Source organism: Cydia pomonella, chromosome 16 (assembly GCF_033807575.1).
Source record: "Cydia pomonella isolate Wapato2018A chromosome 16, ilCydPomo1, whole genome shotgun sequence".
Lineage (NCBI taxonomy): Eukaryota > Metazoa > Arthropoda > Insecta > Lepidoptera > Tortricidae > Cydia > Cydia pomonella.
The window spans coordinates 12,223,610-12,239,675 of NC_084718.1; the positions used below are offsets into that span (position 1 = coordinate 12,223,610).

At 35.8% G+C, this 16,066-nt stretch overlaps 1 long non-coding RNA gene across 1 annotated transcript in view; it reads right to left on the reverse strand.

The window, feature by feature from the left end:
• LOC133526365 (uncharacterized) overlaps window positions 1-14,292 on the reverse strand; it is a 127,407-nt gene extending 113,115 nt beyond the window's left edge. Inside the window, exon 1 of the long non-coding RNA XR_009800719.1 lies at window positions 13,091-14,292. This is a non-coding gene — a long non-coding RNA (uncharacterized LOC133526365). The remainder of the gene's footprint in view (window positions 1-13,090) is intronic.
• Between the last annotated feature and the right edge of the window lie 1,774 nt (window positions 14,293-16,066).

Below are 16,066 nucleotides of genomic sequence, written 5' to 3' on the forward strand. Positions count from 1 at the left end.
TCATAAGACTGTGAGGCCAATTCGAACTTACTTTTCGATATTAATATAATGTAATTTTTCTTGCTCGCATTTGCAACATGTCGTGAGCGCGACGCTCGGGCCAATGATAACAAACATGCCGATTTTCCATTTTTTACACTACTTCCACGAATCTTTTATCTCCTCCAAGCAACAAGAAAAACGTTTCTAAAGTTAAACGTTTCCCTTTTTCGGTTACGGTACAGTCATGCACGAAAGTCGTTCACGCGCGTCCGAATCAGATTTATTTTCGTCCCAATTTAACCTTACGAAATTGCGTTGAATAATGGCAGAAACATGCTGTTGTAAGTATTTCTGTTATCTACGTATTATTAAGTATATTTTAACTCTGACTGAACACAAAAATTAAAATAGATTCAATTTCAACTTCTCTTGCTCATATTTTATGACTTCCAACAATTACAAATAACAAGACAGACAGACAGAAACATTATTTACAACACAAAAATATAAGTAGGTCCTTTTCTATTATATTCAAGAAAAGATTATGATCAATTACAATTATAAACTAACAAACGATGTCATATACTTAAAGAAATTAGTGACCAAGTGTACCATAGGCGAGGCGTCTTCAGCTTATTGCAATTGAACATTTAATCTTTTACATTTTAAATTTAAACATATAATGATTGTATGTAAAACGGGTCAATCGCGAATTTATTCACTTACCTTCGACCAAGGCTAATGGGATTCGTATCGAAGCGTCGTTAATATAGGAAGGTAGATAAATTAAAACAACTTGCGATCATCCCGATTTGCATTTCTACTTTTTTATCATGCGTCGTTCTCGTGAGTTGTGCAAATATTGCAAATTTGAAGAAATTAATGCCTTATTTTTGTGTGAGCAAAGGCTATGCAACTAAAGTTGTAAATTAAAGCACAGAAAATATAACCAATAAGAAAAAGATATTGTCCCCTATGGTTGTGTCCATTATGGATAAGCTAATAAAATATAGAAGGATGGTAATGAGTGCCAAACATGGAAGGTAATGGACCTCCCCGAAAAATTAATAAAGTCAGACTAATTGTCCATCTGTTGATTGACTGAATTCATATGGATGGTGATTTATTTTACCGAACTTTCAACTTCATAATTTTTAATTTAATATACATGGTTTTGGATATGAATGAAACGAAGAGTTTTAGACATTGACGGATTTGAATGTATAACGAAGTTTATTAAATTATTATAGTTTTTTTACTATCTGAATTGAATAATAGCGAAGGCAGCTATGTGAAATGCGAAAAACCGGAAGGATTACTTAAATGTTCTTTTGAAAAAATTCTATATTCGATTGAAATGGAGAAATGAACAACTTAAAAGAACTCCCATATATGAGTAGGAATAAACTGATCAAACTTAACTGAATATCATATTCCACCATAAACGGTTATTTTTATGCCGTAGGTAATAACATTGGGCGGTGTCTTAAGTAACAAAGGAGATTTTATTATCTCGAAGCTAGGCGTTGTCGCTCGTTCAGGGGATATTAAGCTGGACTCAAGGTAGGGTTATCAGACTGAACGAATTTTCTCGATGTGTCAGAATTTTTTCCCTTTTAAGGAATATGCCAGAAAAGATACCTGCAGAAAAAAAAAAGATTATTTTCATTAATTTACAAACCATCCAAGTAAGTATTTAAAATAAACAGCATCGTGTCTTGGGCATCTTATAATTTAAGGCCTACGACAAGCTTCAATTCTGAAGCTGCCTTGCGTTATTGAAGTTGGAGAAACTTAAAATTACCATGTTTCGGTATACCATGAGTATGCACATGCAGTATGCTTTAATTCCATTCCAAGTGCATCTGCAACAAACTTAGACCAATTTAAACCAAATCAGTATTTAAAAAAATGATCCGCAAGATTTGTCAAGAATAAGGTTATTCAGGTTAATCCCAACAAAAACATGTATAAAGAAGCAAGTCTCGCAACGCAGTTCTTCTACTGCAAAAAAGCTTTGAGATGTAATGTTAAAGGCGGTTATTTTAGTCAGTGCCCGGTGTAAGTACCGGGTGTTCACAGAATTCGCTTTTCATCCACATGCCTATTTTAAAACCGTATCAGTATTAGATATCTTTATTTTGTAATAAATACTATAGGAAATAAAATATTCAGTCAAGTGTGTGGCCGACAGTACAAACAAACATAACTTAAAAGAATATTAGTAGTATTAGTTCCTGTCTGTGTCTCAAATGAAAAATCGGGGATTTAGTCAGGAACATTGGACGTATCGATCATATCTGAGGCCCTGACGTGAAAAAAAACTAAATTTATGCACTTTGCTCTTGCATATTCGAGCGATAGAGAGACAGATAACGAAATTTTGTTTTTCGCGGTAGGCCCTACGATACGATACGATAATTAATTGATAAAATATATCCCTCTGGTAACCCTACGGTTATATGACACCCATTGCGGCCGAGTGGTTATTACCTTCGGCCCACTAGCCACAGACGCCGGTGTTTATGTCTTTTGCATGTTGGTACTTGCCGCTTGTACTGTCTTTGACCTTTATATTACCATAAACATACGAGTTAACTACGTGACTTAAACTGAAATAGATGTCAATGTCATATACCAAAGGAAAAGTGCTTTTTATCCAGTAAATGACATCTGTATAACATCAGTATTTCAGTGAATATTTAATACATATAATAGTGTGACTTCTTTAAAAACACAAATCAAAATATTTAGTAAAAAAAAAATATTTGTTTTTTAGTTGCACGTGATAATGATGAAATACAAAACTATAAAGTTTTTTTACAAGCTTATTTGATGATGGATATGGAAGGTGACCATAGAAACTCTGTGATAAAACAACGAAACCTAATTGCATTTGGGTTTGTTAGAATTGTCTCGATGAGTATTAGTAGCCTGTTGAATGAAAAGTACAGTAAGGAACAAAAAAGAAGTTTTTTGACAAAAGAAAACTTTTTTTAACCTATCTACAAGCCACAATTCGCCCTGAAAGGCATGCCAATCCATATAAACAAAAATTCGCACGAGGATAGACTCGCAAGAGACCTTGAGACCTTGACTTGGCGACTGGACTTCATTCAAATAAAACTGGTAGTACTGGTTCATTTCTATCAGCTGTTGTTATTTGTGTGCAATAAAGAGGCATCGTATTGTAGTAAATCAACTTATCAGGATGTATATCTCACCTCAAGGTGTATTTAAGGCAGATGCGTAAACTTGTAATCGTTTATATGATACTTATCTTAACTTTACTATCACTTGATCCTAATTGAGCATTTATAAGTGATGCTTAAAACTTATCAAGAATCGAAGTCTTTTTAATACATTTTCTGCCATAAAAAGTTGAAATCATAGGCTAATATGCTATCCAACGATTAAATATTTATGCATGACCTAATTGACACATAAATAAATAAATAAAATAAATATTATAGGACATTATTACACAAATTGACTAAGTCCCACAGTAAGCTCAATAAGGCTTATGTTGAGGGTACTTAGACAACGATATATATAATATATAAATATTAATAAATACTTAAGTACATAGAAAACCCATGACTCAGGAACAAATATCCATGCTCATCACACGAACAAATGCCCTTACCAGGATTTGAACTCGGGACCATCAGCTTCGTAGGCAGGGTCACTACACTAGGCCAAACCGGTCGTCAACATGTTTCTAATATATATATATATTTGTTTAGGGTGTATGTTTTAATATCTAGCTTGACATGTTAAAGACCTCTCTATCATATTACTCACACCACTGCGACATAATTATATAAAACAGCCTATTTGTGTGCAAATCATAAAATCATTTTATCAAGCATTTCCTGATTCAATTAAATCCGTTAAGCCTCCATTAAGATAACGTCGTTAGGATAAAAACAGCAAACAACTCGACTTACAATACTCAAACTGTCTGTTCCACATTACAAGTAAAACGCACCTAATGGGTAGGCCATTAGCCATTAGTTTAATCAAATTAGTTATCTAAACACATTTCGAGATAAGATAATTATAACACTATAGAGATTGCAGAGTTACATGTTCGTTTTTTTTTTCTGAAACATCTTTTTTCTTACTCATATTCAAATTACTTTTCAGTGAAGGATCGTGAACCGGAATAATCCCAATAAGAATTAATTACCCCTTTGGGTTGGAAGGACGATTTCGCAAAACTAAGTGTCTCCGTCGATTCTTGGGTTAAGTTGCCGAGCCGACCCCCGATTCCCCAAGAGAACCGGGGTAAGAATCTCAAGTTATTTGTGTATGTATATTGTATAAACTTAATTGTATCCATAAGACGTATTCTCATTGTAATAAAAGGTTATGAATTTGACCAGGCTTTGTTATAGATATGAACTGGTACTGGCAGTGTCAAAAGTGACGATTAAGGTTGAAGAAAAATAAGCATGCATATTCGGTATAAGTATATCATGTAGATGTACCATTATACATTAGTTGAAGAGGTGCTTAAATCGAAAAGGGTGATATTGAGAATAAAGTTATTTTATAAAGATTTCTATCGTTACATTGTTTTTGACCCTGCCATAAAATGATAAACAGTGACAATAGGTATTTTGTCAGTGGGCAAATCAGTCATCTAAACTAAACTACAGTAAGTAAGAAAGTAGGTAATCACTAATCAGATAGTCTTATCAAAGAGTCACGCGAGTGATTGTAAATCGTAATTTTTGTAATCAGACAAAATAAGCTGTTGTCTTATCGCTTATCAATCGATTTATCCAACCAATCTGACTGATCTTGATTTAATATTAATTTGAAGTTATTCCCCGTGCTCGCTCGTACGTAGCGTACTTCTGTGTTGGACAAGGGAGATGCTTTTTGCGTAATGTGACATTTCTTATGTCCAATCAAATTGTGAACATGACTAAGATATTTAAAATTGTACTTACCCTCAATATTTGTTTTAGATAATTTTCTTTCCTTTCTTAAGAAGAATAAAATGTCCCCAATTTTGGATTCATTTGGTAACATTTTCAATACAACCTTTTATGACCGTAATACAGCGACAAACTAAAAATGTAGGACATTTTAGGAACAATTTTTTTCCGTATCCTAATATCGAAAAAGCTCTTGAAATTATGCTCAGGTCATATTCCTATAATATCAAAAACCGGCCAAGTGCGAGCCGGACTCGAGCACGAAGGGTTCCGTACCGTTATCTATAAAAACGGCCCCTTAATTTATTTATTTTATTTTGTTTTTTAGTATCTGTTATAGCGCCAACAGAAACAACATCATCTGTGAAAAATTCAACTGTCTAACTATCACGGTTCATGAGATACAGCCTGATGACAGACAGACAGACAGAGACATAGACAGACGGACAGCGGAGTCTTAGTAATAGGGTCCTGTTTTACCCTTTGGGTACGGAAAAAAACTGTTGTATGTAACATTTTCTTTTATAAATCCTTTTCTTAACTATAACGTCAAATGTAATATGTCATGTGTAATGTCAAATCGAGATCAGATTCAAACACAATTCTATTAAACTTATGAAGTGACAAAACTTATGTGCGACACAGACATCATATTAAATATATTAAAATGGGTTACTCGCGTATTTTAAAGCGTAAATTTCTCGACATGATTCCCAGCAATCGGTGGCGGAGAGCTGAAGCCCGCAGTCTGCGTCGATGCGCCAACACCTACTCCCGATGAAGGTACTCGTTATGGAATGAAACATGTCGAGCAATACGCAAAATACACTTTTGATACGTTTAATACACCTACAGAACATCTGAAAAATATAAAGTGGTTTATTTAGGCCAAATTCTTTTTAACGACAAAATATAAGAATAAAAAACAATAAAATTATACACTACCCACCTACCTCTTCATTACCTCACAAAATGGAATTTTTATTCAATGTTTTATCGAGCGTTAACTTGCTTATAATAGTTACCTTGCAATTCTTGCAAAGCAAATAAACACAGAATATAATTATACCTTAAAGACGATTGACAAAAGATCGAGAAGTTTACGACAAACATCAAATGTTTAAGTACGAATTCAGCCCCGAGTCAAGGATTTACAAAAGCCTTGATTATTCTCCAAGAATGCCACAAAAAAGACCTCCAAGAAACAGTCATTTGTCTATCGATGTACGGTCTTTGTTGATAATAAATTAAATATCTACAGTAATTAAATCTAGGTAGTGTATTTCGAATTCGTCCTGTACCCGTTACGGATACATAGGGCGAGACCAGAGGGGAATGATTCCTTTCCATTTGTGCCTACTGGGGACAAAAGGGAATTTTCTTATTCTTATCTATTATAAAAGGTATTTAAATAAAATACAACGTATTGTTGAGTTATTCCAATAAGTTTATAAGCAAGAAGCATAAATTATGAAAAATAACATAAACTTTTAATAATAACCCAAAACCCATGATTTTAATTCACTATGACGACTTTTCTTACACATCCTGAGCATGCTAAATTGGAAAGAATATTTTATCCCAACCTCGAACTAAAAAGAATCAACGTTATGAATAAAAACACATATAATATTAGTACGTAACACAAGCGGCGAAAAATGAGAGTACTATTATTTTCATTCCCATCTGCCTCTGCCTAATGGGAATACATTTACCAACATCTTCGGGATCCGTAACTCTCTGTCACCTTAACCCTTATCCTGTACGAGTAAGTTAACTCGGAGAGTAATTTCTTGTTATAAAATGGTTGATATATCCATAACCGTTTTCTAACAAGCAATTTGAATGAATAGTCCTCCCGGGTGCGTTCGCAAGTAGCTTCGGAACAGGGTCCGATTTTCGACTTTTTCTTCTCCACTTCACACGATCTTCGTCAACCTCTTTGTGAGACCAATGGCGTAGCTAGATATGCAATATGCATAATTGAAGAGTGCTCTTATACTGGTCAGTCAATCCATACGCTCGGTAGGCAAACCGCCGCTCGGCCAGATGCTGCTCTTTTGACTCGCAGCTGTAAGTTAAAAGAGCAGCATCTGGCCGAGCGGCGGTTTGCCTACCGAGCGTATGGATTGACTGACCAGTATAAGAGCACTCTTTTCAAAACCCAAAAATGAACACTTAGAATTATTTTCAAAATATGCCAATCCGTGGACTGTCAGCTGCAGAGATCCCCCATCCCCTGCAAAGGTGCTAAGCTAATGGTATAGCTGACTGTACCAACTAGGCAAGCGATAGGAACGATGACCCAAAACGGACCACGGCAGCGGCACATGCCGTAATCGTCATCGTCAACCGATTCTATTTGTCGAATGTTAAAAATGGAGCGATGCCGATCGAAATAGCGCCGCAGAATAAACGTCGGGAACGTGATTAGCGGTTTGTCTAATATTGTCTCTATATTGCTTATACATAGTAGGAAGAGATACATTTTATTAAAATTAGACACATGCATGCCAAAAAAATGCCTAAATAGATATTTTGATTTTTTTTTTGTTCAAGTCTCCTACCTGGACGTGGGTCTCCCAGACCACCTCTATTTATCTACCTAGATATTCATAAAGCATCTGGTAGTTTGTAGATATCTAGTCTGAATATGGGAGTAATTTTAATCTTGTTAGGGTCAAATCGACTAGGTTATTCTACGAAAGTAACCGAGTTTGATATTAAAATGGTTTTGTACATATTTTCTTGTAAATTGTTATACTTTGCTTGAAATCAGTTGAATTGAGGATATTGTCCCTTATTTTCCGTTAGCTAATAAAGTCCATTATTAGACACAACGATAACAATGTTAAAAAGGTTAAGCACCATCGTCTTAGGGCAGTAGGTCTAGGTAACTTACATAAAATATTTTAATTCCGTTATCGAAAAAATATATAAAACTAAAGCCGGAGATCTACATTAAAGAAAAGTGACTTATGTTCCAGATAGATCCTAGTTTCAGTAAGTATGCTAAAAGTTGTTAAACTCACGCGACCTACCCACGTGAGCCAAATATGCGTAGTAAGTTATCTTCGAATGAGAGAAAAGAACACTATAAACAGGTTTTTTGAAACCCGTTTCCAAATGTCCTGCTTCGTCTGTGCTATGAACTCAGAGCAATTCCGATATTGCAAAATGCTCACGCTAAATACTACATTACGTTAATTACGTTGCATTTTTGCAGCATAAATAAATAGATGTTATAGGAAAATCTTACACAAACCTAATCCCACAGTTAGTTCAATAAGGCATTTGTTGTGTGTAATACGACGATATATATAAATTAAATATATTATATATAGATACATTTATATAAATACTTAAATACATACGAAACATCCATAACTCAGGGACAAATATCCGTGATAAACACACGAATAAATGCCCTTACGAGGATTTTAACCCGGGACTAGGGTTTTCACGACGGATCTGAAATGCATTGTAATATGTCGGTGCTCAAATGTATGAGATCCGGGTAAATTTATATATTTCCGATCCGGATTACAAACCCTACCTGGGACCAGGCTCCGGGGCCGTTAAAATCTATTTCGTTTTCCTATGGAATAAAAAAGGCATGAGTGAAAGGGTTGGCACTTTATACTATGGATAGTATGTAAGTAAACTATACGTTATGTTGATAATATTGATATTGTTGATGTTTGAGAGATAAGTAAGATTAACCACAATGTGGCTACACCATTATTGTAACGTGTTTCTTACTCTGTCAGGAATGTCAAGATATATTAATTGCGTTAGTCGTAGATATTTTTACTGAGTGTTCCTAGTATATTCTAATGCTCAATTGAAGCTAATAATTTGATAATTTTCTTACAAATTAATCAAATTTTATAGTATTTTATGCATCAGTTGTATAAGAAGGGTCAAAAAAGGCGAGTGGCGTGAGTTACAATGTGAGCCGGAGCCGAAGGCGTAGGCGAACATTGTAAAGGAATACGCCACGAGAATTTTTTGACCTACTTATACAACGTTGCATACAATATTTTTCCTACGAGTCAACAAAAATAAATCTTAATTTAGGTAAACAAATTACAGCAAAAGTATATAGCCAAGACGCGCGAGCATACCTTTTTACGCGCCCGGCCCGCCCCGGGCCGCGGCCGGCCGGTCGGCGACACCTCCTCGTAACTCATGAGGCCCTGGTACTTGCTACTTGCTAAATTAATTTTTTGGACAGTTTTTTCTCAATTTTGGCCACCGTAGCCTACGGAGACTAACAAGCAACGCTAAGCGGTCTTCGTAGTCTATGGGTGTTGCTATATTACGGGTGTCACATGCGTGTTTCTGACTTATGACGTAATTATTTTTACTATGCAACCAAATGAATATTTTGTAAGTTGGCATCAATGCACTTAGTTTAAAACTGTATTCGTTTTGGTTTTATTAGGTTGGTAGCCATTAATCGCAGTAACATTATAGCTTATAAAAGCACAAGAGCTTTTATGAGGAATAGACAATATAGACTTTTCTTGAAATCTTTTATGTATGTTCTTATATTCGTGTTAATGAATGCATAAATGACAGATAACAGTAGAGGAGTAGGAAAAAGTTATAATCTCACAATTATTATCCTGTGATAGAAAAAGAAGCTACCTATACCTACCTACTTATTCAATTATTCCCTGAATCCTATAATATAAGTCCTGTGCTGTTTTTATGCATAGGTACATAAATAATTCAATAGCTTTTAGGACGTTCCCCTCGCAGTATTGACGCAAACTGTTCAATAAAAATAAAAATAACGCATTCATTAAAGTGCAAGGTATTCTTAAACTTAAAGTGGCTTTGTGAGCCGTAGGCCGTAGACCTAGCAGCCTAGCACAGTTCGAACTTAAGAGGGACGTATACCACGTCGTCCATACAAAATGAGAAAACGTTTTTCCACTTCTAAATATTTTCCCATTCTCCATGATATTTTAGTATGTTATTGGCACAATCAAAAAATAGGTTTACATATAGGTTTTAATTTTTCAAAATTTGCAAAATATCCAAAAAAGCGAAACCTAGAATATATTATGCTGAAGCGATCGACATCAAAATCAAAGTGATTTGTTAAGATTTAGTTAGTGGAAACCGTTTTCTCCCGAAGTGGAATTTCATAGGAAAATTACTGTTATTTTGTTAGATAAAAAAAGCTATTCTTCCCTCTTAAGTTAAAAGAATCAAACCTGCTCACAAACTAACACGAGAGTCCGTAGAAAAATTTAACATAGTAGAAAAGTACAGCTGAAAGGAATTTTGCCCAAGCAGCTGAAACGGAGACTTTCCCTCGCTTGTTCAATTATAAAGCTTTCATGGTTCATGTGCCAGCCGTTTAGATAAGTAGGTACTTATACTTTACAACATCACTATCAGTAGATACATTAGGTAAATAACTTGAACCTTGGCACTGAACCACAACCCATCATGTTTACGACTTTCCTGTAGCTATAGGTAAGTATAGATCCTATATGTACCTCGTACCTACCTACAAGGGAGTTCTTACATAATCACCTAAAATTAGGTAGGCACTAGGCACCTAACAAGATTTGAAGCCCTCAGAGCGATATTGTCACAAAAGTGACAAAGCTCTTAAAAAAAAAGATTTGAAGCCCACGTAAGTTCCCATTTCTGCCATTGGACGGGATCAGCGTTGTTATTTCCCATGCATCAGTGGCGTAACGTGAACTAATCTAGTCGTGGGCGAAGCCACGTCTGCGACGCCATTGCGAGCCCCTTTTCAATGTGTATTTCCAAAAAAGGTTGTTTTTGCGGGGCCGTGGGCGAGGGCCCCATTCGTCCACGCCTAGCTACGCCACTGTTTCCCATGGTGTATAAAGAGTCTAGAGTCAGACCAAGCTAACTTGGCAGCGATTTTGATAGCCCAGCCTGTGGAAGTGTTAATTTACTTCATATCTTAACGTCATAATTTCATAGAAATTTCGCTTAAAATAACACTTGCACTGTCTGGGCTGTCAAAATCGCTGCCATGTGTTTCGTGAATTGTTGATATTAATAGGGCTGGGCTTAATTTAAAAAAAGAATTGAAGAATATATGTTTTCACTGTATTTTTATTCTTAAATCACTTAAAATGTTACATTTCTAAATAAATTAATGTGCTAACTTCCAATAAATGTCTACAAACATTTTACTTGACAGCTACTCATATACATCATATACTTTATATATGTACTGCCATAAAGTCTATCATTCGACGCGACAGGTAACCTACCTTTAAGTAATATATAAAGTTATAAAATGTTCACTTTTCGTTTGGAGTTTGTCGATGTACAGATAAATGAAACGCTATCTGTGTCTATCGCACTACCACATGGAAGAGTGATAGATATGTAGACAGTGGGCCAGGACCATATTCGTCAGTCATCGCCTCCCGGCTGATACTTCATCAGATGATAGTTTAAATGCGGTTTTAAATTTTAAAAAAAACCGTCAGCCGGTTGTATCGCGGTGGAAAGACCGTCAGCTGTAAAATGAACATGTAAAAAATACGCGCCTTACCACTTTATGTCCAAAAAATATGCGTAAAGTGTAAATTGCGTAATCCGCTTATAGCGTGCTACATGCAAAGTTTCATGATTTGTTATTGCTATCATAAAAAGGTAAAGCGCTTAAAAAATAAGCGACCAGCTGACGTTCTTTTCTTACCACCGCGATATCACCGGCTGACGATTTTCTGTAAGTATCAAACGGGAGTCGATGACAATTTTTCTTTACTTACGTGTTTACACCAACGGAGCGACTGCTGACGTCCACGAGGGTTCATCATACATAGCCGTTAACCACTATCCAAGTTTCCGCCCAGAAGGCGATTGATCATGGAAATCTGTTCCTGGCTCGCGGTCTAAGAGAGACACATACCTAGCTGAGATAGCGTTTCGGTGTCGTCGCGCAAACGATTGTCATTTTGGCTAGTCCCCTGGTCATCCAGGTGAAATTCTGTGGCCCTAGTGAAAAAGGGTACAAGTCTCTGGCAGCGCAGGTGTAAAGGGGTGTAAGTTCCACGTAACACTTATGCCCTTATACACCTAAACTGCCAGAGACTTGTACCCTTTTTCACTAGGGCCACAGAATTGTAGTCATCGGCTCATCGCCTGTACCGGCAACGGTTAGGTACAAAAATAGGCTAAGTATAGGTAGGTTGGCATAAGTAGGTATTACAATATACCTACATAATATGTAGTTATTCTATTTTACAATTATTACACAAATACATTTCGTCTTAGAATAAACTTTCAAGTGTGCTAAAAAAAAAAAAAAAAAAAAAAAAAAAAAAAAAAAAAAAAAAAAAAAAAAAAAAAAAAAAAAAAAAAAAAAAAAAAAAAAAAAAAAAAAAAAAACATAAGAATTCTTGCCTACTCGTATATCAGATATTATTTTATTATTACCTTACCTGCCTTCATGCCTTCCTTGCCTACCTACAGGCTATAGCAAGGTACTTCCTTCCCCTAACCTAACTGATGGCTCATGGTTCACCTACCCAGACAGAGACACTGAACCGATAGATAAGTTATCTAGGTATGTAGGTAGGTATCTACCGCAGGATATTGATTTATATCCTGGAGACACAGTGCAAGCAGAATATTTCACATTCATCCGGTTTTCATTCAACTTGTGCCGTTAATTTAAATTAACGGGTTTCAATTAATTGACCTAATAACGTAGCGTACAGAATGGAAGACCTATTATACTAAAGCTACCTCTACCTACCTTACTACCTACAATACCTAGTCAGACCTTTTTTAAAATGAACTAACAAGTGTGCTGTTCCGGGAATGTTCCCAATTTAGTGGTATGAGGAAAGTGGAAACGTTCCCGAGCCGGCCTTATTGCCTACTTAAAACAATTCGTGAGCACTTCCACTCCACGCATACATTATTTAGTTACATGACGACATAAAAAAATACATCGAAATGATTACCTTGGTAAAATCAAATAAACGAAACGAAGTCGCAATTTCAATTATAAATCTGTGTTTTTATCCTCCAAATAAAACGTCACGTTTTCGAGTTCAACCACATGTAGCGTATCCAAATATTTTCGCTTATCATGCGCAGTTATCTAAATGAGTATAAATTTTGTAATAACATAGTGGCCTCACCTAGCTGGCAGCAGGAGATTTACCTATTTTTGTCAATCCAGCACAGAATCCACAAGTTCACGGGCACAAACACACACTACTAGCACTGTTAAATACGTTCTTTTTAACTTGCCACCAAATCAAACAAACTTTGTAAACACTCGAAACGCGTGGGCAAACGAATCTCAACTTAAACGGTGAAACTTATAGCATTGTTCTGACCAGAACAATCAGAATTACTATTTGAATGAAGCTTAATTCAATAAGTTTAGTTTAGAAGTAGATTTTGACGATGATAACAAGAGAAGTTACGGGCTCGCGTCGGTCGCGTGCGTTCGAACTGTGCGAAATCCACGTTGCTACTGAACTGAACGCGACGCGCGGTCGCGGGTCGCGGTGCAAGACAACGGGTTCGGGTGATTCCAATAGCTTGCCGAAACCATGCAAATTTAGCGCACTGGGAACCCAGTTTAGGTGACAATGTATACTAGTTCAGCCTAGTGTTTGACTCGTTAGCTCTTAATAAGCAATAAAATTAAATACAGTAGCCTGAAATAAATAGCTAAGCGAAATGTAACATAGCATAGGGAATGGGAACGGAGCAGATACTTAGCTCGTGGGATTCTGAAGGCATCAGTGGCATCACAACACTAGTGGCCATGTTGTAAAAAATTTGCTAATCGCGAGATCGCACGCCGAGTAGGTACTTGCTGTTTTTACACAGTTCGCTCCACTTAAACTACGTCACACTTTAACCCACTTCCTTTATCGTGACAGTAATTTTTCCTGTCATTGTCATCCATCCCCATTGTAGCCGGAGTTCAGAGACTAACTTCTTACTTGACATAGGTAGATAGGTGCACCGGGCTGCAAAATTGCAAAACCGCTTTATGAATGAATTCTATTAAAGATAAAGATCAAGTAGCCATACCTATATTACAATGCGTTTATGAACGTCAAATAAAGCTATGCCGGCTCTCCCTATACCTAGAATTGGAGGAGGGTATCTCAATATGCGACCAGTATTCCTACCTATATTCTTACCAAGAATCCTATTCATACCAAGTGGAGCACTTGCAGTTCGCTGTACATCCTACAAGCCACATCGACCGTTCTTAATGTTCTTATCCTCTCGGTCTCTATATCTTCTATACCTACATAATTCACTACTAAAACATATAGAGGTAGGCGACTTATACCCACCAACCCAGTAATTTACATAATCAAGTGGTCACAGTTTATCATATTAATTAATACACTGATTCAGTTTTTAATGACGATTGCCTGACGTTGACACTACTTGATTAAAATACTAAGTAAATACTACCCGTAGTGTAGTGAGGCGTAGCGGTGTAGGTCAGGCGTTGACGGTCAAGAGTACTCTACTTTCCAATAAGAATCCGATTAAGTTAGGTACTTGAATCATGGTTCGTTCACTAATTAAATATCATCAACAAAACAAGCGTTTGTATAAATAAAACAACCGGCCAAGAGTATGTCGTGTCGGGCCACGCTCAGTGTAGGGTTCCGTAGTTACTCTTCCGTACTTACCGTCACAATAAGCTAAACTGGAGCTTAAAGTATAGTAAATTGTTAACCAAGGGATGAAACGGTACCTTTCACGCGAGTTAAACAATTTTACTATGAAGGGAAAACTTTTTGCGATAACTCAAAAACAGCTAAACTGATCATATCTGCTATAGTTTTCATTTAATGTCTTTCTTAAGCTCTACTTCCACGATTTTTTTCATATTTTTTGGACCTATGGTTCAAAAGTTAGAGGGGGGGGGACACATTTTTTTTTCTTTCGGAGCGATTATCTCCGAATATATTCACTTTATCAAAAAATGTTTCTTGAAAACCCCTATTAGTTTTGAAAGACCTTTCCAACGATACCCCACACTCTAGGGTTGAAACGAAAAAAAAAATTCACCCCCACTTTACGTGTAGGGGAGGTACCCTAAAAAAAATTACATTTTTAGATTTTATTGTACGACTTTGTCGGCTTTATTGATTTATATATCCATGCCAAATTTCAGCTTTCTAGCACTAACGACCACGGAGCAAAGCCTCGGACAGACAGACAGACAGACGGACATGGCGAAACTATAAGGGTTGCGTTTTATGCCATTTGGCTACGGAACCCTAAAAAAGTGCCATTTGATGAAATGGAACTGCTGCTGCTGAAGACCAGGACGGAACAAGGCGTATTGCACGTTCGTTAAGTTTGTTAAGCAAATTAGGTTTTCAAGGAACATTTTTGTCAAAAGTCCAGTTCTGATGATAGTTTCCAAGAGGAATATAGGGAACTCTTCAAATGTTGATAGATTTGGATGGATCCAAAGATAAGTCTGAAGACTTTGAAACCTGAAACTTACTCGAAGTGCGAAATATTTTAATTAGTGATCATTTGTCCAGACAGGAACGAGTCCTGCAGAACGATTCGTTACGTAGTTCCTTTTTTTTAGCATTAGAATAAAAGGAAACAATCTTGACATGTCTTTTTATTCAAAAACGCTTTTTATGAAAGCAAAAGAATGTAAATGGTCGTATTATATGATATATACAATTCATCGAAGTTTTTATGGCACGGTAAGACTAATAGCGAGCTATGGAGTCGACATTAGCAATAAAATTCAACTCATATTCATACTCATACTCATTCATCTATTTAATAAGTGATATTAATTTTATAATCAAGAACTATTACTACCCTTTATTTTTGTCTTTGAATATATCAATATTACAAATAATAATAATTACCATTGTTTGTATTGATTATATTAAGAAATTTGATAAAAAAAACAACATGTACCTATATTAAAAGAGGTATAAAAGTAATATGAATATGAATATATATTAATCAATACAAAAAAATGGTAATTATTCTTATTTGTTATATTTATGTCCTGAAAGACAAAATTAAAGGATCGTTTACAAACATTATTGTCCTTGTAAAATTAAAATCACTAATTAAATTGATGAATAAGTATAAGT